We start from the raw sequence: 26,863 nt of genomic DNA, 5'->3' as shown, positions 1-26,863 counted from the left end.
ATAATTATAAACAACTCATGGATCTATAGCACTGAACATAATTTCACTCTTATCCTTCTACAATCTGAAAAGCTTATTTTACCCACATGGACAATTTCTGGATTTGATGGTAGAGGTTTTGAATATTTTAAATATGTTCTCGGAACTCATCATGATGACACTTTGTTCAGCTGGGGGCCATGAGATGCAGATCTCCTTGTAGAGGAAGGGAATGAGGTGCAGATGACAATGGGGTTGCATGCTAACTCAATGAGGGCTGATCAAGCTAGAACATCCTTAAGAAGGCTGTAGACTTCATCACTTCATTCACTTCTTGTCTAATCTTTACCTCTTCCACACTGAAAGGATGGGAAAGGGAAGAAAGACGTCATTGAATTTCAGTGTGTGAGAGGAGAAAAGTAGAAAGATGAAGAAAGAGAGAAAGTAAAGGAAAAAAGTGAGAAGAGCATATATGGACATCTTGCCACCTTTTGCTCTCTTTTTCTATTGTTATTATGACTGGGCGAGGAAGTGAAAAAGTCCATGTAAAAAAAGAGTAGTATTAGCTGAGAATTGATCTATTTGTGAGCAATTTGATATAATGGAAAGAGTACTGACTTTTGACTCAAAGGAACAGGGTTCGAATCCCACCTCTGACATTACCTATATGATCTTAGATAACTAATTGAACTACTCTGGACTTCATTTTCCCCAAATGTAAAATGAGGGGGTGGTCCAGATGGCCTCTGAGGTACATTCACTTCTACATCAATGATACTATGGTCTCTGAGATGAATTCCCCATAAATGGGGAAGGCTATCTCAATCATCCATCAGAATGGTCAGGAGCATTCCAAACAGTAGATAATCCAAACATCAGTTACATGGACACTGGGCTATGCTTCTATATTTTCATTTGAATGTATGTGTCAGATGTTCTGAAAATTCACTATGCAAAATTAACTGCATGATGAAATGTTAGCCTTAAAAGCTCTTCTACTTCCTGCCCCATTTCTTAATGTCTCTCTTTGTTCTTCACTGGAAGATCACATCACTTCTCAGACTTATGCAAAGCACCAACCCAATTTGTCTCCTCCTATAGGTTATTTCATTTCCCTTATCTGCCTCCTTGCCCACCCCAGAATTAAAGGATTTGGGGGGGTTTAAATGTAATTTAGCCATAACCAGATTAAGTTAAACTAAGAGCCTAAATGTGTAAATGAAAGAATTAAGCAAAGTATCTTACCATGTTTAAAAAAACACACAACCCAAAACACAGAAGGAAAATAATGTTTCTAAAAAGCCAAAATACAGATAATAAACCCCTGCTAATGGAGGAATCACTGTAAGACCAGAGTCAATATCTTACAATATTTACTGAACCCTTCATTGTGTTTGTATCCTTACCATACTCACTAGGAAAATATTTGCCACATTCCTTACTCTGATGGTTAAACAGTCCCAAATTGTAATCAGAGCAACTTTACTTGACCTGCATGTTAATTACCTTTATTTTCTGTACTGGCCTTTGTCCAGCATAAGACTGCTAAGTGGAGAGAGATGGCTTGAATTCCTTCCTGGAACTCAGTTATCTCAATATCCTTTGATATTTTCCCCAAGCCCATAAAAAGGAAGCAGGGGGCATCCAAACAGATTGTTCTAACCTCTAAGATTTTCTTTGATACCTTCTAAAGAATTTGACAGATTTATTATTTGGTAAGAGCACCATTTCCCCCCTTTTCCTCTGTTTTATGTAGTACCAAATCATGGTGTTGATGACTCCACTGTAATCCCAGTCTACAAAGGAACAGGATGGATTGTGTATCTGGCTTCAGCATTACACTTTTAGTAATAAAGCTGAGCCCCAAAGATTATCGGACTGTACATCTGAATGGCAGAGGTTCAGAGATTTGCTCTTATTTGATATTCTAGGAATGCAATAATTTTTAATAGCATTTGTTAGACCAGTTAACCATGTTGGGTAAACCAATCAGATCTATGGTTGCAGATAAGCTTGGTGGGCCCTTCCAACTCATGGAATTCACTAATCTGGATTATCTAGGCTAACACTCTGGCCTTTACTTCAGTTATCTGACAAGATTGTTTTGTTGACCTCAATGATCTGAGTGGTTATACTTATGTAGATCAGTACCCAGAATTTCATGGGAAGTTAGGAACTCAGAGTAAGGAAGCTATGATTTTAATGTAAACATTTTATGAAGGATGTGCTAGTAAATGTTTACCAATATATGCATTACATTCTGGTAAATGTTTAACAACTGGCTTTCTGGGGGAAAAAAAAAACATGCACAATATACATTTAAATTAAATCTGTATTTTTTTTTCACCACTTTCTTATGTCTGGACAAACTACAAAACAATAAATCAGCCCCAATTTGTGCCATTTGCTGACTTCTGAGGTTTAAATGCTCATGATGAAAATTTTATGATCGGCTCAGCAGAACACCACAATTCGAGATGGCTCCAGCACACCATTACTCTAGAGGGTACAGATTAGATGTTAAAAGTTTTGTCCTATTGCCAGGGTTTAGGTTTGTTTTTATGATGATTATGTATGGATACTGCGATTATGTATGGATACTATGATTCTATATTATACTATGATAACAGGAGCATAGATTTTTAAGGTGAAAGGGACCTTAGAAGCCATCTAGTCCAAACTCCTCATTTTACAGGTGAAGAAAGGTCACAAAGTCAAAAACATTCAGGTTTTAAAATACAGGTTTTCTGAATCCAAATCTAGTTCTCTTTTCACCAGCACAGTTCAAGACAATGACTTTCAACAAATATTAAGGGGCAGCTAGGTGATGAAGTGGATAGAGCACCGGCCCTGAATTCAGGAGGACCCAAGAGTTCAAATCTGACCTCAAACACTTGACACTTACTAGCTGTGTGACCCTGGGCAAGTCACTTAACCCTCATTGCCTCGCCAAAAAAACCCCCCACAAACAAACAAAACAAATATTAAAACATAATATGAACTTGAAATAATAGGAATTTTAAAACTAGAAGAGGTTTTAGAGGTCATCTAATACCACCTCCCCCCATTTTACAGATGCAAAAACTGAGGGCCAGAGAGGTTAAGTGATATGCCCAAAGTTACACAAATTATAAGTGGCAGAAGTGAGATTTAAACCTCGTTTCTTTGACTCAACTATTTTCTGCTGTATGCTGCTTCCTCCACTCCGTGCTGACCTCACTTTGCTGGATATAAAGCACTAATTCAATCTGTAACCTAAAATAACTCATTATAGAATCCTACTGTAATGCCCTAACACAGATGGAATCTAGAGAATATACAGTAGCCTTCCTGTAGTAAGCTATTATTATTATTTTAACTGCATGCAAGCAAAGGTCACCTAAGTACATATTTAGAAAGATGGAACAGACTTCCAGCTTAGGTGATTCAATGATCTCTAGTGCGGTATTTATGCCATTTCTTTAACCATCTAATCAATGACTTCAAATGACACTGAAAATGTCCCAGTATCATTTGTAAACCATCTGTTTTTAGCTTATTGCATAAAGTTTTTTTTTTTGGGGGGGGGGAATAACCATTCTTTTCTTTTCTTATTTCCTTTTTTCTTTTCTTTTCTTAAAGATAGGTCATAGACAATCTGAACTAAGGGAACCATTCATGTATTTGCTATGGGGAATCCTTTTTAAGGGTAGAGCAGGAGTATGGAAAATTTTGAAAACTATGAAATGGTTGAATAAGATGGTCCAGATTACTACAGAAAATAGTATCACAGACTTTACAAAACACACATGAGGAAAAAAGAGACTACCGGGTATATATCTTAAGAAGATTGCCAAAAAAGAAAAAAAAAAGCCCAACCCCTAACAAACCACTTTGCCCGTTCCCCATCCCAGGGCAAAGCAAAGGCAAGAATGTTATAAAATATCATAGCTTATGGAAACCTGTGGTATTGAAGTATCAGCTGCTCCGTATGAGCCTTGAAATGTTAGCCTATTGTTCAATACATTTGTAGATATATACATATACACATATATGTTACAGACCTTATCAATGGTTGGCCAATTTGAAGTCTCCAAAATTATGATAAACTTCAGATGAGCTTTTTCCTCTTCTTCCTAGGGGAGATGAAATTTGCCTTGCCTACTCATTAAAATTTGCTTGGTCCGCAGTGAGTTTTGAGCAACTGTGGCCCGGCGTTGCATCTGTCCTCTCTGAATATGTCATTCTTACCTCCCCCCTCCCCATCTATATTTGGTAACTGAACTCAAGTTTCAGCAGAGTGCCACTATCTGGCATTCCAGTAGCAGAGCTTGGAAGTAACACTGAGCTCTGAGTGTTGTGTGGTTCTTAGAAACTCGTGGCAGTTGGTGGAGGGAGAAAAGGTCTCTGCTGCAATCAAGATAGTATTTAAAACATGTGCTCTTACATTCTAATCTTGAAGGTCACCCGCCCCCACCTTTTCATGCAGTTCCTAATCAATGAAACACCTGGCAAGCAGTTTGTTAATGGGGGCAAACGAACTCCTTATAAGGAATTCTCATCTTAACGTTTGAGCCCTCAGTTTCCCTGTACTATCTCGGAAAGGAAAAATTGGAACTTTTTGCTTTTCAGATTTCCTTTAAAAAATATTGACCTCTTATCAAATTAAAGCTAAAAACCTGACATAACCTCTTCCTGTAAACAATGACTGTATTTGTAGCTAGAAGACCAGAAACACTGAGAGAAATATGAAAAAGTGAACATTTACAAAGTGCTTTAAGATTGTAGGAACACTTCACATAGCTTATCTCATTTCATTTTTAAGACAACCCTCTGAGACAGCTAGATTTGGGCTTCAAAATAGGTAACTGGTGGTATTTTTGGAAAAGTAAGGGGCATTGTTATCCCTATTTTCCAGATAAGCAAACAGATTCTGGGATGCTGAGTGACTTCCTTTAGGTCACAATATGAGAAAGTTAGAAATAGGTGTAAAACTGAGGTTTCCTCTGACTCCAAGTTAAAGGCTCTTTCTGAATGTTAAGAGTAGAAATGCCTTCTTTTAAAGGGCCAGATAAGGAGTCACCAAACCCACCGAATAATATTTGCAAGAAATGTCATTACCCTTTATCAGGTGCTTGAATTTAGATATTTTCTATATAGTTAAAAAAAACCAGGGGAGGCAGTTATCCAGATGAATTAATTTTCCTTTTCCTTTTCTTTTTTCTTTTTTTGTAGACAGAGCCTAAAATTAAGTCATTATGGATACTATGACTAACAGCATAAGCCTGATCCACATGGGTGGGGATTTTTTTTTTTTAACATGCCATACCACCAGACTGTAAATGAATAAGGAGCTGTCACATTGCTATAAAGAGAAAGGCTATTCAACCCCACAGGTGCAAACCGTTTTACAATTATTCTATTGGTGAATTTGTAAAAGCACTCTAGTGCCTAAGAGTCAGCAGATAGGGAATATGGTAGTGAAATTATCTCACAACGTTTACATATTGGACTTGGAGTAAAGAAGTCTCAGGTATGGAACCTACCTCGGACCTGGTTGTATGATAGTAGCAAAGTAACAACTTTTCCGGACTTCAGTGCCCTACTCTGTGAAAAAATACAGAAAAGAAAGCAAAAGGAATGAATTTCTTGATCTCCAAGGTTCCTATGAGTTGTGAATAAATATTTTATTTTTTGTGATTGCACATAAAAGCAATTTATTATTTAATTAATATTAATTTAATTTAATATTGATTTAAATTTTTGTGTTACAAATTCTCTCCTTCCCCTCACTCCTCCATGAGGAGAGCAATTTGATATAGGTTATGCATGGGCAGTCATGCAAAATACATTTCCATAGTACTCATGTTGTGAAAGAGAACACAGACAACCCCCGCCCCCCCCAGCAAAGAAAAATAAAGAAGAAAATAGTATGCTTCTATCTGCACTTAGATTCTATCAATTTTTTTTTCCTCTGGAAGTGAGCAGCAGTTTTCATCTTCAGTCCTTCAGAATTGTCTTAGATCTGTGTATTTCTTAGAATAGCTAAGTCATTCACAGTTGATCATCACACAATATTGCTTTTACTGTGTACAATGTTGTCCTATTTCTGCTCACTTTACTTTGTATGAGTTCCTATAAGTTTTTCCAAAAGCATCCTTGCTTATGATTTGAACAATAGTATTCCATCACAATCATAAACCACAATTTCTTCAGTCATTCCTCAATTGATGTTCATCCCCCTCCATTTCCAATTCTTTGCCACCACACAGGAGGTGCTATAAATATTTTTGTATATGTTGGTACTTTACTTTGTGTGTGTGTGTTTTGGTGAGGCAATTGGGGTTAAGTGGGTTGCCTAGGGTCACACAGCTAGTAAGTATTAAGTGTCTGAGGCTGGATTTGAATTCAGGTCCTCCTGAATCCTGGGCCAAGTGCTTTATCCACTGTACCACCTAGCTGCCCCCTATAATTTCTTTGATGTAGAAGCTGCTAAATTGTGTGTTAATAAATTTGACTCAGCGACTGTGGCTCCACAATATTTGAATGGTTTCTTTCTGACTGCTTGCAATATTTTTTTCCTTGACCTGGGAGCTCTGAAATTTGGCTATAACATTCCTGGAAGGTTTAATTTTGGGATCTCTTTCAGGAGGTGATCAGTGGATTCTTTTAACCTCTATCTTACTCTCTGGTTTTAGGATATCAGGGCAGTTTTCCTTGATAATATCTTGAAATATGAAGTCTAGGCTCTTTCTGTAATCATGGTTTTCAGATAGTCCAATAATTCTTTTGTGTGTGTGTGTTTGTGTGGAAATTAGGGTTAAGTGACTTGCTCAGGGTCACACAGCTAGTGTTAAGTATCTGAGGCTGGATTTGAACTCAGGTCCTTCTGAATCCAGGGCCGGTGCTCTATCCATTGTTCCACCTAGCTGCCCCTTAGTCCAATAATTCTTAAATGATTTCTCCTTGATCTATTTCCCAGGACAGTTGTTCTGTCTAATAAAATAGTTCACATTTTCTTCTATTTTTTCATTGTTTTGATTTTATCTTATTAGTCCTTGATGTCTCATAAAGTCATTAGCTTTCACTTGCCCAGTTCTATTTTTTAAGGAATTATTTTCTTTAGTGAGCTTTTGTATTTCCTTTTTCATTCGACCAATTTTACTTTTTAAGGAATTTTTCTCTAAAGTGAATTTTTGTACATCTTTTTCTATTTGCCTAATTCTACCTTTTATGGTGTTATTTTCTTCAGTAATTTTTGTGCCTTCTTTATCAAGCTATTGACTCTTTTTCATGATTTTCTTGTATCCCTCTCATATCTTTTTCAATTTTCCTCTACTTCCTTTATTTGATTTTTAAAATCTTTTTTGAATTCTTTCAGGAATTCTTTTTGGGCTTGAGATCAGTTTACATTTTTCTTTGATGCTTTTCATATAATTGCTTTTGACCTTGTTGTCTTCTGAGTTTGTGTTTTGAGCTTCCTTGTCACTTTTTATGGTTAAGTTCTTCTTTTATTGTTTTGCTCATTTTCCTAGCCTATTTCTTGACTTTTAACTTTATGCTAAAGTTGGGCTCCGCTTTTTGGGTACAGAGAGCACTGTCCAAGGTTCAGGTTTTTCATAGCACTATTTTCAGAGTTAGTTATGGGTGTTTGTAAGTTTTCAGTTTTTCCAAAGTGGTATGATCTAAGGAGAGGTGTGGTCACTGCTCTCCTGGCCTGTACTCTGGTCAGTGAGTGACCATAAGCACTCTTTTCCACCCTGGAATTGTGACAAGGATCTTTGCTCCCCTGCATGCTCTAGTATGGTAGTGCTTCTCCTTGACCTGGGACTGTGACATTGAATTGCATATGGGTAGTATAATTGAGTCCTGCTCCTAGTGTCATCTTCTATAATCTCCTTCTGACCAGTTGTCTGACCCCCTTACCATCTATAGGCTGAGAACTTCAGAAGCCACTGCTACCAATTTGGTTGTCCCCCAAAACTGTGGCTTACATTTTACTCTTATGCCAGTGAGACAGACTTTCCTGCTGACCTTCTAAGTTGTCTTGAGCTGGAGCATTGTTTTACCTTATCCTTTTGTTGGTTCTGTGGCTCCAGAATTCATTTTAAGATGTTATTTTAATGTTTGGAGGGGAATTTGGGAAAGTTCAAGTGAGACCCTAGCCATATTTCCCATAACTTTTTTATTACTAATTCTCTCTAACTCATTTGTGAGTGAGATCTTGGTTCTTTCTAAATCTGGACAATGTCTTAAGGTCAGAGAATATCTTATTCATAGTTGGCCTAGCTTCTGATCTAAAAAGTGTGTGTTAAAAAACAAAAAGTTTTAGCTGAATCATTTAAGTTGAGTGCATGCTACTGAAGCGGCTCTTGAAGGACCACCCTTTTTGGGGAGGAGACTGTGACAAACGGCAGTGCACCTGCTGCTGCTGCTGCCCAGAGACCATGGCCAAGCATGCCATACTTCTGGGACGCCAACTTAAAACTGAGAGTGAGAACGAAGTTCGCTCGCTCTCAGTCGCTCACACTCTGGCTTCTCAGTTTAGCGGTGACGGCGCATTTTGGTGATCAGCTCTGATTCTCTGCCTGGCAGGCAGTTTTGGGATTCGGTGAGTTTTATAAAAGAATATAGACTAAGCTTAGATCTAAGATTATTCATTTGTATTTCTACTTTCCTATTTCCCTAATTGGTATCACCTGTTTGCTGTCTAAACAATAAAGGGTAATCCCTCACTGATTAAAGCTCTGAGGCTTCTTTTTCTTAGTGGTCTGGGAGATATATAAGGGAAAAGTTAAAAGGGGAGTTTAATGCTTGTATATCCGATTTTAAATCTCACAAGGTTAGACTTAATGGGGGAAATGTAATGATGGTAATTTTTTTCCCTGAGATACTGTCCTGTAGTGGAGTTTCCTAGAGCTCTGTGTGTAGTCCTGTGCTTCAATAATTTTAAAGTAATGACTTGCACTCTAAATGGTGATATGACCTAGATATAACAGGTGGCATCATAATTAAATGATAAGAGTAAGGAGAAAAATATCTTCCCAAGCTATGGAGAGAAAAAGGGTTAATGACTGAATAAAGGAGAGAGTGAATGAGAGAAGAAAAAATGGACATATTTTGTTATGTAAAATTGGTGTTTTAAAACAAAATCAAGGCAGTTAAAATGAAAAAGAAAAGAGGTAAGGAAAAAGTCTTTGCAGAAAGTTTCTCCAATAAATGTGTCATATCTAATATATATTAAGTTGAACATTTATTAAGCACATACTATGTGCCAAGTACTATGATAAGTGCTGGGTGTGTAAAGGAAGGCAACAGTAAAATAAAATGTAACAAAAAAGAGGGAAAAACCAATTGTTGCTCTGAAGGAGCTCACAGACTAAAGAGGGAGACAACATGCAAACAACTATGTGTGAACAAGATAGATACAGAATAAATTGGAGATAAATCTGAAAATGCACTGTTTAAGGAAGACTGGGATATATGAGGAACTGATTTGAATATATGACAGAGAGCCATTCCCCAATAGATAAATGATAAAAGGATATGAGTAGTAATATTCCTTCTAAGAGGAAGAAATCTAAGTGATGAGAAGCTGTATGATTTAAAAAATCTTCCAAATGATTAATAATTAGAGAAATGTAAATTAAAGCAACCCAAACTAATATAATTTCTATTTATAAGAGTGAAAATTTCACAAAAAGTGAAAGTAACAATACCTGGAGGAACTTTAGAAAGATAGGCAGTATACTGTTGTGGGAACTATGCATTAGTCTAGCCAAACCAGAAAAAATTCAAACTATGTCCATAAAGGTATTAAACTACACATACCCTTTAATTATAAAACTATTTTATTATTTTTTTCCAGTTACATGTAGAGATAGTTTTTTTTTTAAATATTCTCTTTTTTGGGGGTGGGGTGAGGCAACTGGGGTTAAGTGACTTGCCCAGGGTCACACAGCTAGTAAGTGTTAAGTGTCTGAGGCTGGATTTGAACTCAGGTACTCCTGACTCCAGGGCCAGTGCCCTATCCACTGCACCACCTAGCTTCCCCTAGAGATAGTTTTTAACATTTGTTTTTATAAGATTTCTAATTTCAAATTTTTCTCCCTCCATCTCGTCCTTCCCCCCTCCCCAAGACAGCAAGTAATCTGATATAGGTTATATATGTACAATCACATTAAACATATTTCTGCATTAGTTATGTTATAATAGAAGAATCAGAGCAAAAAGGAAAAACCTCAAAAAAGAAAAACAACAGCATCAAAAACAAAAGAAATAGTATGGTTCAATCTGCATCCATATTCCACAGTTTCTTTTTCTGTATTTGGAAAGCCTTTTCCATCATGAGTCCTTTGGAACTATCTTGTATGGTACACATATCCTTTCAATAAGCAATATCAGTCCTAGGACTATATCCCAAAGAGATTTTTTTAAAAAGAGGGAAAAGGCCTATAGGTATAGAAATATTTTAGTTATTCTGTTTATTGTAGCAAAAATTGGAAATAAAAGGGACATCTATAAGTTGGGGAATACCTGAATAAATTATGGTCTGAATTTATTAAAATATTATTGAACCATGAGCCTCAATTATATTATCATATGCATTTATCTGAATATTATTGAACCATGAGGTATTATGAAAAAAGATGATTTAAGAGAAATCTGGAAAGATTTGCATAGACTAAAATAGAGTTAAGAGAGCAGTATCAGAACATTTATACAATAGTAACAATGCAAAGAAAAACAAATTTGAAAGACTTAATAATGATAATTATAGTGATGACTGACCGTGGCTCCAAGAAGACATGCGATAATTCATCCTCCCTACTTCCTGTCAGAGGAATCATGACCAAAGGTGCAGAATAAGACATATACTTTCAGACATGGCCATTGTCAATTTATTTTCTTTTGTTTATTTGTTTTATTTGACTATTTCTTATGAGGATAGTGTTTTTCCATTTTTATGAGGAGGGAGGGGTTTAGTGGGATCAAGAGAAATGGTCAATAGTGTTGCAAAACAATAAAAGAGGCTCATTGAAACATCTTAAAGAATGCATAGATGGTAATAAAAGGAAATTAAGAGGAAAATAGGCAATAGGATAGCTCTAAAAGTAGCATATTGATTTTATTATGGACTTCAAAGAAAGCAATTGTAATGGAGATTTGTGGTTTTACATGTCTTATTAAAATTCTACTTTGTATATGAAAATGTTCTCTCTGCTATTTGTTACCTTTAGAATATAAAAAATTAAAAGCTATTACAGGAGAAACAATTATAGACTTGAAAAAAAAAACATAGATAACCAAAGGTATCAAATTTGAAAATGACACAAAGTTAGGAGAGATGACTAATAGGTGAAATGACAGTCAAAATCAAGAATGTTCTTTAAAGGTTAGACTGCAGGGCTGCATGTAATAAGGATAAATGTAAAATCTTATACTTGGAATAAAATAAAACAGTCTTAGAAATATAAGATAGAGGAAACATGCTAAACAGTTCTGTTGAAAAAGATTTGAGGGGTGGCTAGGTGGCGCAGTGGATAAAGCACTGGCCCTGGATTCAGGAGTACCTGAGTTCAAATCCGGCCTCAGACACTTAATACTTACTAGCTGTGTGACCCTGGGCAAGTCACTTAACCCCAATTGCCTCACTTAATTAAAAAAAAAAAGATTTGGAACATAAGCTCAATAGTGAGACAACAGTGTGATACGGTATACACCCCCCCACCCCCCACCCAACAAAACAAACTAATGTGATCTTAGCCTACATTAAATATGAATAGGGATGTGATACTCTTTCCTGGCCAGACCACACTTGGAATATGTTCAATTATGGATGCCATGATTTTATTTATTTATTTTTAATAACAATACATTTATTTATTTATTTAGTATTTTCCCCAAGTTACATGTAAAAACTAATTTTCACATTGACTTTTTAAAATGTTGTGTTCCAAATTGTCTTCCTCTTTACCTCCCCACCCCTCACTAAGAACTCAATAAATTCAATATAAGTTATACATGTGCAGTCATGCAAAACATCTCAACATTATTCAGGTTGTGAAAGAAAACAGACAAAATAACTTTAGAAAGAGGAACTAACTAAAAAAAAATTAAACTTCAACATGTATTCAGATACCATTAGTTCTTTCTCTGTAGATGGATTACATTTTTCATAAATCCTTCTGCTAGCATCCTGATCATTATTTCTTTCACAGTTACTATTGCTAACTGTATTACCCTGTATCCTATTCCCTTCCCTTAATATTTACTCTATTTTCTATCTTCTTTCACCCTATCCCTCCTCAAAAGTGTTTTGCTTCTTACTGCCCCCTCCCCCAATCTGCCCTCCCTTCCTTTGCCTCTCCCCCCTCATCTCCTTCCCCTCCCACTTTCCTGCAGGACAAGATATATTACTATACCCACTTGAGTTTATGTTATTCCCTTTTTGAGCCAATTCTGATGAGAATAAGGCTCACTCTTTCCCCTTCTCCTTCCCCATCTTCTCCTCCACTCCATAAGCTTTTTCTTATTTCTTTTATGTGAGCTACTTTACCCCATTCCACCTCTCCTTTTTCTTTCAGTGCATTACTTTCACCTCTTAATTTTAAAGATGCAATCATGGGACAGCTAGGTGACACAGTGGACAAAGTACCAGCCCTGGATCCAGGAGGCCTCAAGCCCATATCTGGCCCCAGACATAAGCCACCTCACCCTGACTGCCCCATAAAATAGGATAAACAAAAAATAAAAGCTTTACAAATATCATCTCTTTATATTCAATTCATACCTGTCTCTAAGTATATTCCTTTCAGTTGCCTTAATACTGAGAAAGTTCTTATGAGTTAGAAGTATCATCTTCCCATGTAGGAATGTAAACAGTTTAACCTTTTAGCATCCCTCATGATTTCTTTTTCCTGTTTACCTTTTTATGCTTCTCTAGGGTCTTGTATTTGAAAGTCAAATTTTCCATTCAATTCAGGTCTTTTCTTCACAAATGCCTGAAAGTCCTCTTTTTCTTTGAAGTCCCATCCCCCCCAAAAGATTGTAATCAGTTTTTCTGGGTAGGGGATTCTTGGTTGTAATGCCAGTTCCTTTGCTCTCCAGAATATCATATTCAATGCCATCTGATCCTTTAATGTAGAAACTGCCGGATCTTGTGTTATCCTGACTGTGACTCCACAGTACTTGAATTGTTTCCTTCTGGCTGCTCGCAATATTTTCTCCTTGACCTGAGAGCACTGGAATTTGGCTATAATATTCCTGGAAGTTTTCCTTTTGGGTTCTCTTTCAGGAGGTGATCAGTGGATTCTTTCAATTTCTATTTTATCTTCTACTTCTAGAATATCAGGGAAATTTTCCCTGACAATTTCTTGGAAGATAATATCTAAGCTCTTTCCTTGATCATGGTTTTCAGGTAGTCCAGTAATTTTCAAATTATCTCTCTTGGATTTATTTTCTAGGTCAGTTGTTTTTTCCTAGGAGATATTTCACATTGCCCTCTATTTTTTATTCATTTGTATTTGCTTTATTGTGTCTTGATTTCTCATAAAGTCATTAGCTTCTATTAGCTCAATACTAATTCTTAAGCAATTATTTTCTTCAGAGACCTTTTGTACCTCCTTTTCCATTTGGCCTATTTGGCTTTTCAAGATGTTGACTTTCCCTTCATGACCGTCCTACATCAATCCCATTTCTCTGTCCATTTTTTCCTCTACCTTTCTTCAAAGTCCTTTTTGAGCACTTCTATGGCCTGAGAACAATTTATATTTTTCTTGGAATCTTTGGATGTAGGAGCTTTGATTTTGTAATCTTCTTCTGAGTGTGTATTTTGATCTACCTTGTCACCAAAGAAACTTTTGATGGTCCACAGCTTTTTCTCCCTGCTCATTATCCTAGCCTATTTCTTGACTTTTAATTCCTTCTTAAAGTGGGGCACAGTGTCCCAAGCTTCGGGGGTTGGGGTGGGGGTCCCAGGTGGAATGATTTAAGGAGAAGAACATTCTCAGCTCACCTGGACTGTGCTCTGGTCTGTAAGTAACCATAGGCCTATTTATTCTTTAACCCAGAAGCAGAAATCTGGTTTTCTGTGGTTGTAAGCTTCATGTGCCTTTGCCCCTCCCTCACTTGGCTGCTGCCACTCAAGTTTGCTTATTGATTCTGAATATGGGCAATACAGTTGCACTTTGGCTCAGCTCCAGCAGAGACCCCTGGTATCTTCCCCCAGGCCAACTGCTGGACCCCCTCACTCGTTCATGTGCCGAGTTCCAGAAGTAGCCCCTGACACTGATGATTCCACTATTCCAGAGGCACAGCCTGACTGGGGCTGGATCTTCACAGCAGGACTAGGCTCTCCTCTTACCCTGGGACAGCAGACCTTCCCTGCCACCCTTTTAAGAAGTCTTTGGCTGGAAAATGATCTCACTCTGTCCTTTTGTGGGTTCTGCTGCTCCAGGAATTGTCTTATGGCATTATTTGGAGGTATGTGGATGAATGGTGTGGGGAGATCCAAAAGTTACAGCCTTTCCTCTGCCATCTTGGCTCCATCCCCACCCCCACACCATGATTTTAGAAGGACACAGGTGAATTAAGGAGTAGCCAGGGGCTGCAACCAGGACAGCGAAGGGTCTCCACATGATACTATATGTTTAGGGGCATTGAAAGTTGTCTTCAAGTACTTAAAGTTTTGTCATTAGGGATTAGACTTGCTCTGCTTTGCATTAGATAGTAGATTAAGGAGCAATAGGTGGAAGTAGCAAAGAGTCATTTCTATATATTATGGAAAAAAAGACTTTCTAAAAATTGGACCCTGGCTGCCCAAGTAGCAATGGATTCTCTTTCATTTAAAGACCTCAAGCAAAGGAATGTGACTACTTGCTAGGTAGAATGTAGAAGGAATTTCTGCTTAGTTACAGACTTGCTTGACTCTGAGGTGCCTTCCAATTCTGCAATTCCATGAATACTTTTTCTCAACAAAACAGTTAAGTGATATGGTACTTTACTCCCCATCCACAGCTAGCTCAATATAACTCTACTACCAAATATGCGCTATATTGCATAATTGATTTTTTAAAACTCTCCTACATTGATAGGGGGGTAATTTAAGTTATATGGCTATATTATTATGCTTTAAAACTATTTTTAAATGTTTTCAAAATACTTGAATGATTAAATTCTATGAGGATACTTATCAAAGTATAGTTCCCTATCTGGGCTGTATTCTTCCCATTCTCATGCAACTCATACACGCAGATTAGTCTTTCCCAGGATAAGTCCCCTAGGTTCAATGTAGTCTTGTAAAACTCTAGTTTACAAGCTTTCACCAGGGTATTCATCTTTAGTAGTGAGTCAGTTGAAACAATGAGCTCAAAGCAAAGGAATTTATTGAAATGGAATAACATGAGAGCTAGTAACAAAACATTCCCTAAATAAATCTTAAATATGCATTCTGACAAATACTCATCATGAGTAGGCACATAAAATAAATATACTATTAGAGGGTCTTACACTAGGAAGTACACAGGGGCAAGGATAAACATATCTCTGGTCCTGTAGTTTTCTGCTGTCTTTTAAGATTTGGTGGTGTCTTTACCCTATTCCCTCTGGATGCAGTATTTCTTCCAGGCTTGCTACTTAGCTGGGTATCCTCAGCTTCCACCTTTTCATAACTCAACTCCTTACTACTAGGCCTAACTCTTCCTCAAATGATTTCTTTGGACACAGCATCCCTGACTGGGCGAGCTTATCTGCAGCAAGATGCTATTAAAAATTGAGGGGTAAGGGGTAGAGCCAAGATGTTGGAGGAAAGTCAATGACTTGCCTGAGCTCTCCCCCAAACCCTTCCAAATACCTTTAAATCGTGCCATAAGACAATTCCTGGAGCAGCATAGCCCACAAAAGCACAGGGTGAAATAATTTTCCAGCCAAAGACAACTTAGAAGGTCAGCAGTAAAGGTCTATTGTACCAGGGTGAGAGCAGAGCACAGTCCAGTGCTGGCTGTACCAGCCATATCCAGTCCCAACAAACCAGGAGCATGCCTTTGGAGTCATTGAATCAGTAGCTGTAGTGGCTGTTTCTGTAGCTCTCAGTCTAAAGATGGTAAGGGAGTCAAACAACTAGTGAGAAGGAAATTACAGGTGTCTCTTTGATAGCATTGAGGCAGGTGTCTGTTGCTTTGCCCATACTTGTATCCAGGTTGTAGTACTAGGTGGCAGTCTCAGGGCAGAGAGAAGCACTAGCATAACAGAGCTTGCAGTTTCAGTGGAGCAGGGACCCTTGTTACAGTTCCAGGGCAGCAAAGAGGGCTTTTAGTTGCTCACAGACCAGAGCATAAGCCAGAAGAGTGGTAAACATGCGTCTCCTTAGATCGTAGCACCTTGGAAGAACTGAAAACTTACAGGTCTGTAGAAGTATCTCTGAAAACAGCTACACAAAAAACCTTGAAGCTGGGGACAGTGTGCTCTCCATCCTGAAAGCAAAGCCCTACTTTTTTTTAATAATCCTTTTTTTTAATAATTTTATAATTTTTATTTTTGGTGAAGCAATTGGGGTTAAGTGACTTGCCTAGGGTCACACAGATAGTAAGTGTTAAGTGTCTGAGGCTGGATTTGAACTCATGTCCTTCTGACTCCAGGGTCGGTGCTCTATCCACTGTGCCGCCTAGCTGCCCCAAGCAAAGCCCTACTTTAACAAAGAGTTAAAAGTCAAGAAATAGGCTGAGAAATTGAGCAAGTAATAGAAAAATTCTGAACATAGAAAGTTACTTTGGTAACAAGGAAGATTAAAACACACCATCAGAAGAAGATAAGAAAGTCAAAGTTCCTACATCCAAAGCCTTCAAGAAAAATATGAATTGGTCTCAGGTCATGGAAAGACTCAAAAAAGACTTTGAAAATAAAGTAAGAGAGGTAGAGGAAAAATTGGGAAGAGAAATGAGAGTGATGCAAAAAATAATGAAAAAAGAGTCAATTGCTTGGTAAAGGACCCACACACACATACACAAAAACAAACAACTGAAGAAAAAAACACCTTTAAAACAGACTGGGGCAAATGGTAAAAGAGGTACAAAAAGGCAATGAAGAGAAGAATGCCTTGAAAAGCAGGATTGACCAAATGGAAAATAAAGGCACAAAAATTTGTTGAATACTTAAAAAAAACTCCTTAAAAAGGCAAATTGGCCAAATGGAAATGGAGGTACAAAAGGTCACTGAAAAAAATTTCTTAAAAATTAGAACTGAGCAAATGAAAGCTAATGACTTTATGAGAATCAAGAAACAATAAAACAAAACAAAAAATGAAAGAATAGAAGACAATGTGAACTATCTCTTGGAAAAACAATTGACCTGCAAAATAGAGCCAGGAGAGATAATTTAAACATTATTGGACTACCTGAAAGCCATGATCAAAAAAAGAGCCTAGACATCATATTTCAAGAAATTATCAAGGAAAACTGCTCTGATAGTCTAGAACCAGAAGGTAAAATAGAGATTGAAAGAATCCACAAATCACCTCCTGAAAGAGATCCCAAAATGAAAACTCCCAGGAATATTATAGCCAAATTCCAGAGCTCCCAGGTCAAGGAGAAAATATTGCAAGAAGCCATAAAGAAAAGTGTTTTGGAGCCACAGGCAGGACAACACAAGATTTAGCAGCTTCTACATTAATTTATCAAAGGGCTTGGGATATGATTTTCCAGAGGGCAAAGGGACTGGCATTACAATTAAGAATCACTTATCCAGAAAAACTGAGTATATCCTTCAGGGGAAAAATGAGAATTAAATGAAAGAGATTTTTCAGGTATTCTATGTGAAAAGACCAGACCTGAATAGAAATGTTAAATTTCAAATACAAGACTCAAGAGTAGCATAAAAAGATAAGCAGGAAAAAGGAAATCAAAAAAGGATTTTAAAATGTTAAACTGTTTACATTCCTACATGGGAAGATGATATTTGTAACTCATAAGAATTTTCTCAATGTTAGGGCAGTTGGAAGGATTATATATAGACAAAGGGGACATGTGACAGTTTTAGACAAAAGAATGATATCTAAAGAAATAATATTAAGGGGTGAGAGGAATATACTGGAAGACAGGAAAAGGGAGAGGTGGAATGGGGCACATTGCCTCACATGAAAAAAGCAAGAAAAAGCTTATACAGTGGAGGGGAAAATGGGGAGGTGAATGGGAGTGAGTGAATCTTACTATCATTGGAATTGGATCAAAGAGAGAATAATGTACACACTCAATTGGGTATAGAAATCTATCTTACCATGCAGGAAATTAGGAAGGGAAGGGAATAAGAGGGGGTAGGGTAATAGAGGAGATGACAGATTAGGGGAGGGAATAATCAGAAGTAAAATACTTTTGAGGAGGGACAGAGTGAAAGTTGAGAGAATAGAATAAATGGTGGAGGGGGGCTAAGATGGAGGGAAATAAAGTTAGCAGCAGTAACTGTAAAAAAAAATTGAAGCAAGTTTTTTTTTTTCTGATAAAAGCTTTATTTCTCAAACATATAGAGAACTGAGTCAAATTTGGAAAAATCCCCAATTGATAAATGATTAAAAGAAATGAAGTTTTTAGATGTAGTAATTAAAGCTATCTATAGTGATATGGAAAAAAAAACCGCTCTAACTCGCTATTGATTGGAGAGATGCAAATCAAAACAATTCTTGGATACTACCTCAATATTAGATTGGCAAATAGGACAGAAAAGGAAAGTGACAAATTTTAGAGAAGATGTGGGAAAAATGAGACATTAATGCATTGTTGGTAGAGTTGTGAACTGATTCAACCATTCTGTCTAGCAATTTGGAACTATGCCCAAAGGGCTATAAAACAATGCATACTCTTTGACCTAGCAATACCACTACTAGCTCTGTATCCAAAAATAGATTTAAAAAAGGAAAAGGATTTTTAGGTAGCAGCTCTTTTCTGGTGGCAAAGAATTGGAAATTGAGGGGATGACTAAACAAATTGTGGTATGTGATTATGATGGAATACTGTTGGGATATAAGAAATGATAAGTAGGTTGTTTTCAGAAAAACCTGGAAAAACTTATGTGCTGATGCAAAGTGAAATTTACTGTTTACAAAGTAATAGCAATATTGTAAGATGATCAGCTGTGAATGACTTAGCTATTCTCAAGACAACTCTGCAGGACTTATGAAGAAAAATGGTATCCATCCCCAGAGAAAGAACTGATGGTGTCTGAATACCGATTGAAGCATACATTTTTTTACCTTTGTTTATTTTTTTGAGATTTTTTTGGTCTGATTTCTTTCACAACATGACTAATATGGAAAAGTTTTGCATGACTACACTTGCATAACCTATATCAAATTGCTTGTCTTCTCAAAGGGTGGGGTGGGGGTGGGGACAGAGGAAGTGAGAGTATTTGAAACTCAAAGTTTGAAAAATGCATTTTACAATTGTTTTACATGCAATTGGGGAAAAATAAAATGCTAAATTAAAAAAAAATTAAAGAAAATTGAGGCATGAGAGAGAGCGGCCCAGGAGCAGAAAAAGGAGAAGGGGTAGTCAGAAGTGGTAGCAAGGGAAGGCTGAGGGTAATGGATAATTAAGTTGTGATAAAAATCTGGTTAGATGTTGATGAAATTGTTCCTTTGAGAGGGCAGTGGAAAGCTTGTATCTCCTAGGAGGAGCCAATTCTTCCCTCCCTGAGCCATCCCCATCTTGGTGCCTTACAGGAACCAAGTATAAATTAATCTTTTAAAAGCAATTGAACAATGTTACCAGATAGCATTTGAACATATGTTTCATCTCTACCATCATTAGATGCTGCTGTAGCAGTTGAATTTGTGGGTTTTCTGAAGTCAGCCCTTCTGGTGAAGGGATTTTTGATTTTGATGCACCAGAATTTACTGATTCCAATGAAGGATTTATACTTTCAAATCACTTAATGCCAATTTATGGTTTCTTGGAAAATGTAGATAGCCTCCATTAAAATGGTAATGATAAAGAGATATCACTTAATATTCTAGTCCTATGATAAAACAGTCTGATGTTTTTACCATCTATCACCAGCAAATAAATAATTGAGTACAGAACTTCAGATGTTTTACTTGAAAGCAGAGGAAATCCAAGAGATCTAAATGAATTAGTGGGACAGAGAATGTCGGAATACTTGAAAGCTTCTCTCCTGCCAGTTTTAGAACTGATATTAAAATAGTCAAGACAAGCAAGTATACATCCATAATGGTGAGAAATCCCCATGTACAGAGATTCTAACAAATGGATTTGCAACATTGGAAACTGTAAATCTTCAGAGAATGGAAGATATGGACCTTACTGAGACCAAAGAGCCAAAGCATTGAGCTTCATTTAGACTCCATGCCTAGTCCTATTGAGGTATTTGCAGATTTTGCCACAGTTTCCAAACAGGAGAGGATATGATGAGAAGAAACAATATCTTAAAATCAGAGAAGCACTAAATATCTAGGAAAACAATAAAATAAACAGGATTCATGAAGTTCTGTAGAACAAATATCTTTAGATAAAAGCTATGAAAATGAAAGACTCTAGTTCAACATAATCAGGTTTGAATTTCAGAGATCAGTGTAGTCACTAATGTAAAAAAATTAACTCTGCTAATCTGTAAATTTATAACTAGAAGCTATCTGAAAAATTATAATTATCTGAAAAATTATAATTGGCCCATAAATCCTCCCTTGGTTGCCATTCAAATGTAAAATTATTTTAAGGGGTGGGCCTAACCTGTGAACTCCTTGCTGGCTATCTGACTGCTTTTAATTTAATATGGGCCATTTATAAATTCCCACAACTGTTTCTCCCAAATTGATAGGCAAAAGATTAGGAAGTCTCTTTCAATTAACAGCAAAGGGTTTATTTATGAGAATAAACTTAAAGATAAGGGTAAAGCAAGAAATACAACCTGTCCGCATTTTCACTTTCTCTCCAGCCACTTGTACATCTCTCCCCTGAGGGTATGCTGGCTGCTGCCACTGCAGCCACACCTCACTTAGATGGGTTCACCTTCAGTCATCTGCAACTTTCTCAGTCCTCTCCCTTTCAATCTTTTTCTCCACTTCTTCTCCCACCAACTTCTCAGTGTCTCTACCTTCTTGCTAGCTCTCCTCCACTTTCACTGTCAGCCCCCCTCCGTAGTGTCCTCAGTACTTGCTCTCCTTTCTCAGTCCTCTCCTTTCACTGTCAGCCCCCCTGCCACCTCTGTGCTTCCAAATAATAAACCCTTCTCTCTCACCTGAAATTTGGTCCGGGCTGTGCCCATGCACACGCCAAGCTAATTTGCTGGTCGCCCCAGTGGCCACAAGGAGCCCTATGCCAGGTGCTCCCGGAACTGCGGACTGGACAGAGGAAACTGGCACATCCCTGTGGCTTTTTGTGCGCATCCCTGCTGAGTGGGGCCTGGGCTCACAAGGCTTACGTGCCCCGGGCAGTTTCTTGTAGAGCAGTTAGGCTGGGGAAGGAGTGGTCTGTTCCGGGTGTCAAGACTAATTTCAGCCGCTCACACTAATGAAACATATCACCCTGCAACACTGAAACAAATTGAATAAAATACTAGCACATAATTGGCTTTTAATTCAATAGACACAACTGATAATACATAATCACTTAGCGGGAGAAAACTGTGAAACTAATGAAAATTTGTTTTCTTCACTTTTAAATGTATAGCCCTGTGTGAACAGTATTAAAACTTTTGAAACTAATGCATTATATATCTTTCCAAAAAAGAAGATATTAAATTTTACCAATATCCAAAGTTCTAGGATATATCTGACAAAAGAAAATGTTTTGGATAATTTTACAGACTTTTAAAATGGGGATTTGGGCTTTATAAGGTTATCAATGAAAACTCTTGGTGACTTTGGAACAGTCGATGGTTCAACTTCATCTTTTGTTAGTAGTACCAAGGATTCAGTTTTTAAGTTCTCAGAACAGATTCTACATTTTAGTGAACCAAATGATGACTTAAATGATTTAAGGGATATAGATGTACTACTTATCAAGGGGAAATAATAGTTTCTCAATTAGAGTGAAAAAAAAACTTATGGTTTATCAAAAGGATATAAGTTGCAAGAAAGTATTCTCTGTCAGGAACTGAACATCCTTCATAAAGCTAAAAAGTAGCAGTAGTAGTCAGTTTTAGAATCTTGATTTGGGGCTAAAATTCAAGTTAAGTCTATTGCTTTTCAAGATCCCGATGATTTTGCAGATTTTAATCTGCAAACTGCAGATCAGAGTGCTTTTGAGGATGAACAAAAGGAGAGTCGTTTTTATGTTGCAGCTGGAGATGAACGGACTGTTGGGTCTCCCCAGGAAAAAGAGACCTGCCCATCACATGGGACAAGTGAAAGTATTGTTAGTCTAGTGACCCAAAAAACTCTAGCAATTTCTCAAGGAGCAACTATCAGTGATTGTGTGAATATGAATTCTATTATTTATATTATTCTATTCTATATAATATTTTTCCATTATTGTAATTTTTAGTGAATATGAATTATTATTCATAATAACTAACATTTTTCAATTCAGATAGCATTGCTAAACTTCTTAAAATACATACTTGAAGATTTTTCCTTCCATTCCTGTCCTGGAAACTAAAGAAGTTACTTCCTTGGAGCACAACATGCAAGTAAGAATGAGAGGCGTTAGATGAAAGTTGGGAGCTACTGGACACGTAGGCAGAACTAGAAGGTATCTATGATGCATATCGCCTGAGATACATGTGGGTTGGCTCCCATAGTAATAAGAAACTTTTCTGTTCCTTGGGAATTGACACATAAAATATGCTTTTTACAAACAATTAGAAGCAGCTTGATATTGTACGTGTTATGGATTAATAGAACTAGGTTTGTTAGAACCCACAAAGAAACCTTTGAAACAACTATTTCCTGCAGAGAAAATTGATTTAATTGGTCAGTTACCCCTTCTAAATATGGAAAAATACGGGGACAAAACTGAGGCCCGAGTTGAGACCCCAAAATGAAAGTAGAACTTACTGTTTGTTCCTCTGAAGCCTGTGGTTTAGTACCAACTTCCTGACATGCCTCTGTTTACTGAAATATACCTTTCTGTCTGCCAAGTAAGCTTACCACAATGTACCTGTGAAAACCTGCATGCATTTTCACACTTAAGAGATATAAAAACTGCAGCTTGGACACTTGTTGGCTGCCCAGAGTATCAGAGGCTACTCTGCTTTGGGCTGGTGAGTCAATAAACTGCTCTTCCTTATTCCTGAGTGCCATTTGGGTTTCTCTGTCGGAATTTCCCACAGCGCTATCACCAGAGATGAGGGCATGCACAACTGATCAGTTCCAGGAATCTCTACCACCTGTCCAGTTGTACTGGAGTAGCAGTGGTTTTACTAGCCCTTTAGATGCCAGTGAAAGTTTCACTATTTTGAATCTCAATTCCTTTGGACCCTTGGATGATAGCAGTTCTATGGCACCAGCACAATTCCAGTTATGGATCAAGAGTTGCATGAGGTGACAATTTCAAAACCAGAAACTGCCAAAGCAAGCATAAAAGTTGATTGATGCATTTGCAAGACTCAAGTTTGCAGTAGAGAAGCCTAGCACATCTTCAAGGAAAAGACATTGATAAGTTGGGGAGCATCCAGAAGAGGATCACCAGAATGCTGTTGGAGGAACTAACTGAGAAATTAGATTTGTCTCACATGCCCAAAGAGGGCAGAAGTAGGAACAAATTCATTTTTTTCCAGAATTATTGTACTTTTCTCTACTCCCAAGTTGATGTCCCCACAACGTGGCATTCCATTCTCTACCTCTGTATCACAGGAATGTACTTTCTTACCTTCACTTTTCCAAATCTCAATCTTCCTTCAAGGCTTAACTCAGAGGGAATCTCCTACAGAAAATCTTTCCTCATCCTCTTGGTTAAGGAACACTCTATTCTTGTCAAATTAATGTACATATATTTAGCTATTGACACCTAACATTGTGCCTTGCTCATAATAGGCACTTAATAAAGGCTTCTTAGAATGGATTGGAAGTTGTAGAGAGACAAATTTAGGTTTTAATCTAAAGATGAATTTCTTAAGAATTTGAATTGTACAAAAGTAGGATGAGCAGATTTAGGAGGTAGTAAGATTCCCCATGCTTCCTCACCAAGGTCTTCATGTAAAGATTGAATGACAACTTTTTTTTTTTGTGGGGCAACAGGGGTTAAGTGACTTGCCCAGGGTCACACAGCTAGTTAAGTGTTAAGTGTTTGAACTCAGGTCTTCCTGAATCTAGGGTCAGTGCTTTATCCACTGTGCCATTGCCCCCTTCGAATGACAACTTTTTACATGCATTATAGGAGAAACTGTTTAGGGAAGGGTTGGGCTAATAGCCTCTTATGTCCCTTATAATTTGGGGATTCTGTGATTATAGATTTCTTTTCTTTTTTCCCCCTGAGAGTCTATTTTATGGATATCCCTCCAAATCTACCCCTCTGCCATAATCCCAGAAAAATAAAGCCTTTCTCTCTTTTCCTCTTTCCTCTCAGCCCCAAATCACATCCCTGTAGAGGGAATTCAACTTTCCAGATTCTTTTGGAGGTGGGTCTTTTCTCCCACTGAACTTTTTTTCATTCTGAACTTAACAAAAAACCCACCAACAACAGATGAAGATAGTACACAAAACCCTACATCTCTATTATGTCAAGCTTGATTTTCCTTTTCAGATTTTTAAAACGAATCATCTAACTTTTAAAGATTAACAAAAAGAAAATGGAGGAATGGGGGATCCCTTCCCTTGTTCTCCCATACCCTTTGGAAGAGACCTAAAAGTAATGACAAAGGGCAATTCCTCTTACCAACTGGGTTCTTACTCCATAACTGACTTACTTTTCTCACTCTCTTCTCATAGTCTGTGCAGTCTTTTTAAAAGACCATGAAGGCTATGACTGATCTTTTTAAGAAGTAAAGGCATGTTAACACTTCTTTATACCTCCTTTGCACTCATCCATCAAAGTTTAAAAGAGGCAAACCCTTTACAAAGTGTAAATGGACCACTCCCAATTTGGCCTTCTTTGCTGTCTAGGAATAGGTCACTTGGAATATGAGCCACTCAAGATTTCATACTCTTTACAAGCTGTTAATGAAGCCTCTCAAAGTCTGAAAGGGGGGAAACCTTAACATCTCATCATCTTGGTTACCTGCCCCTTAATCCTGTACTTTTGTCAAGTGGGTTGAAGAACTTAATTGATCAGGGGTCACCTGCTCATCCCACCATTATTTCCTCTCTACATAAATTAAATGTTCAGGTAATCAAGTGATGCTAAAATATTGCATTTTCTTGCTTCATACAATTATTGGTGCATTGGATTGAGGAAGGCGATGGCTAGTCTGAGAGTCAGGTAGTCTAGATTAGAATATATCTCTAATATTGTGTTCAGTTTGGGGAGACACATTGCAATAACTCACATTTCTATAACCATTCTCATACAACATCATGAGGTAGTCTTACAAGTAATATTATTACCAATTTATAGATAAGGAACCTAGGGCCTTAAGAGACCAAGTGGCTTATTGTTTGACACATAGCCCATCAGTTCCAGGATTAGGACTTGAACCCTTGTCTTCTTCACTCTGATTCCAATATTCTTTTAAGATAGACATTAGCAAAATGAAATGTGTATGGGGAGGATAATCTAGCTGTCAAGGAGACTGAAGGGGGAGAAGGGAATAAGCATTTATATAGCGCCTACTATGTGCCAGGAACTGTGAAATTCTTTAAAAATATTGTCTCATTTGATCCTCACAACAACCCTGGGGGCTAGGTACTATTATTTATCACTGAAGAAACTGAGCCAAACAATAATTAAGCAACTTGCCCAGTATTTACACAGATAATAAATCTCTGAGGCTGGATTTGAACTCAGGTCTTCCTGACTGCAAACCTAGTACTTTATCCACTGTACCAGGTAGCTGTCTCTAGGACATATACCATAAGGATCAATGGAAGGAACAGGACAATTAACTTAGAAAAGATGCAAATGATTGCTGCCTGCAAGTATTTTTAAAAATAGCATATTTTATTAATTAACAAACATTTATTAAATCCCTATGATATACAAGGCATAGTCTTAAGCACTGGGGATTCAGTGCCAAGAGTTAACAGGTCCTCACCCTCTTTGATAAGTGTATTGCTATGGATACTTCCTCCAATGATTTGGCTTCCAGCTCTTTCCTTCTTTCTCAACTGTTTGGGGCAGCTAGGTGACTCAGTAGGTCTGGAGTCGGGAAGACCTGAGTTCAAATTTGGCCTGAGATGTGCCGACTGTGTGACCCTGGGCAAGTTACTTAACTGCTTCCTGTTTCAATTTTCCCATCTGTAAAACAGGGATAATATCAGTATCTAACTCCTAGGGTTGTTGGGAGCATCAAATGGCACACAGCAGGTAGGAAATAAATTCTTCCCCTTTCCTTCCCCTTCTGTTTGATTCTTATACATTATCTTCTCATAAACTCTCTTTAGGGAATCTACCAAAAGGTTATGTAGACCTTGTCTAGTTAAAAATAAAAATTATTGATTTTTTTTGTTTTGGAAGCAATTGGGGGTAAGTGACTTGCCCAGGATCACACAGCTTGTAAACATTTGATGTCGGATTTCAACTTAGGTCCTGCTGACTCCATGGTTGGTACTCTACCCATTGGTACACCTAGCTGCTCCAAGAATTATTGGCTAGAAATCTATTTAAAACTCTTTCCTCATAATAACTCTATGAAGTACATGAAACAAATATGAATATCTTTGTTTTATAAACACAGAAAACGAGACTCAAATTCATGTAGCTAGGGTAACAGTTTGGTGTCTATAAGAGCTATTTTTCTGAGTACTTCTTTCCTGTTATAAATTTTGGGCTCAGGTTCAAATTATTGGCTCATAGCCTATCCA

General features: G+C 37.4%; 1 protein-coding gene and 1 pseudogene across 3 annotated transcripts in view; one reads left to right on the top strand and one right to left on the bottom strand.

Moving 5' to 3' along the window:
* PALLD (palladin, cytoskeletal associated protein) overlaps window positions 1–4,148 on the bottom strand; it is a 536,515-nt gene extending 532,367 nt beyond the window's left edge. For all 3 annotated transcript variants that reach the window (XM_043971007.1, XM_043971008.1, XM_043971009.1), the window contains exon 1: window positions 4,023–4,148. The gene's annotated coding sequence lies outside the window, so the exon portion shown is untranslated. The remainder of the gene's footprint in view (window positions 1–4,022) is intronic.
* A 4,257-nt stretch (window positions 4,149–8,405) lies between these two features.
* Window positions 8,406–23,561, top strand: LOC122732167 (annotated as a pseudogene).
* The last annotated feature ends 3,302 nt before the right edge of the window (window positions 23,562–26,863 follow it).

This window comes from Dromiciops gliroides, chromosome 6 (assembly GCF_019393635.1).
Source record: "Dromiciops gliroides isolate mDroGli1 chromosome 6, mDroGli1.pri, whole genome shotgun sequence".
Classification (NCBI taxonomy): Eukaryota; Metazoa; Chordata; class Mammalia; order Microbiotheria; family Microbiotheriidae; genus Dromiciops; species Dromiciops gliroides.
Note: the sequence above shows the minus strand (reverse complement) of the source record. Positions and strands in the feature narration are given on the sequence as shown.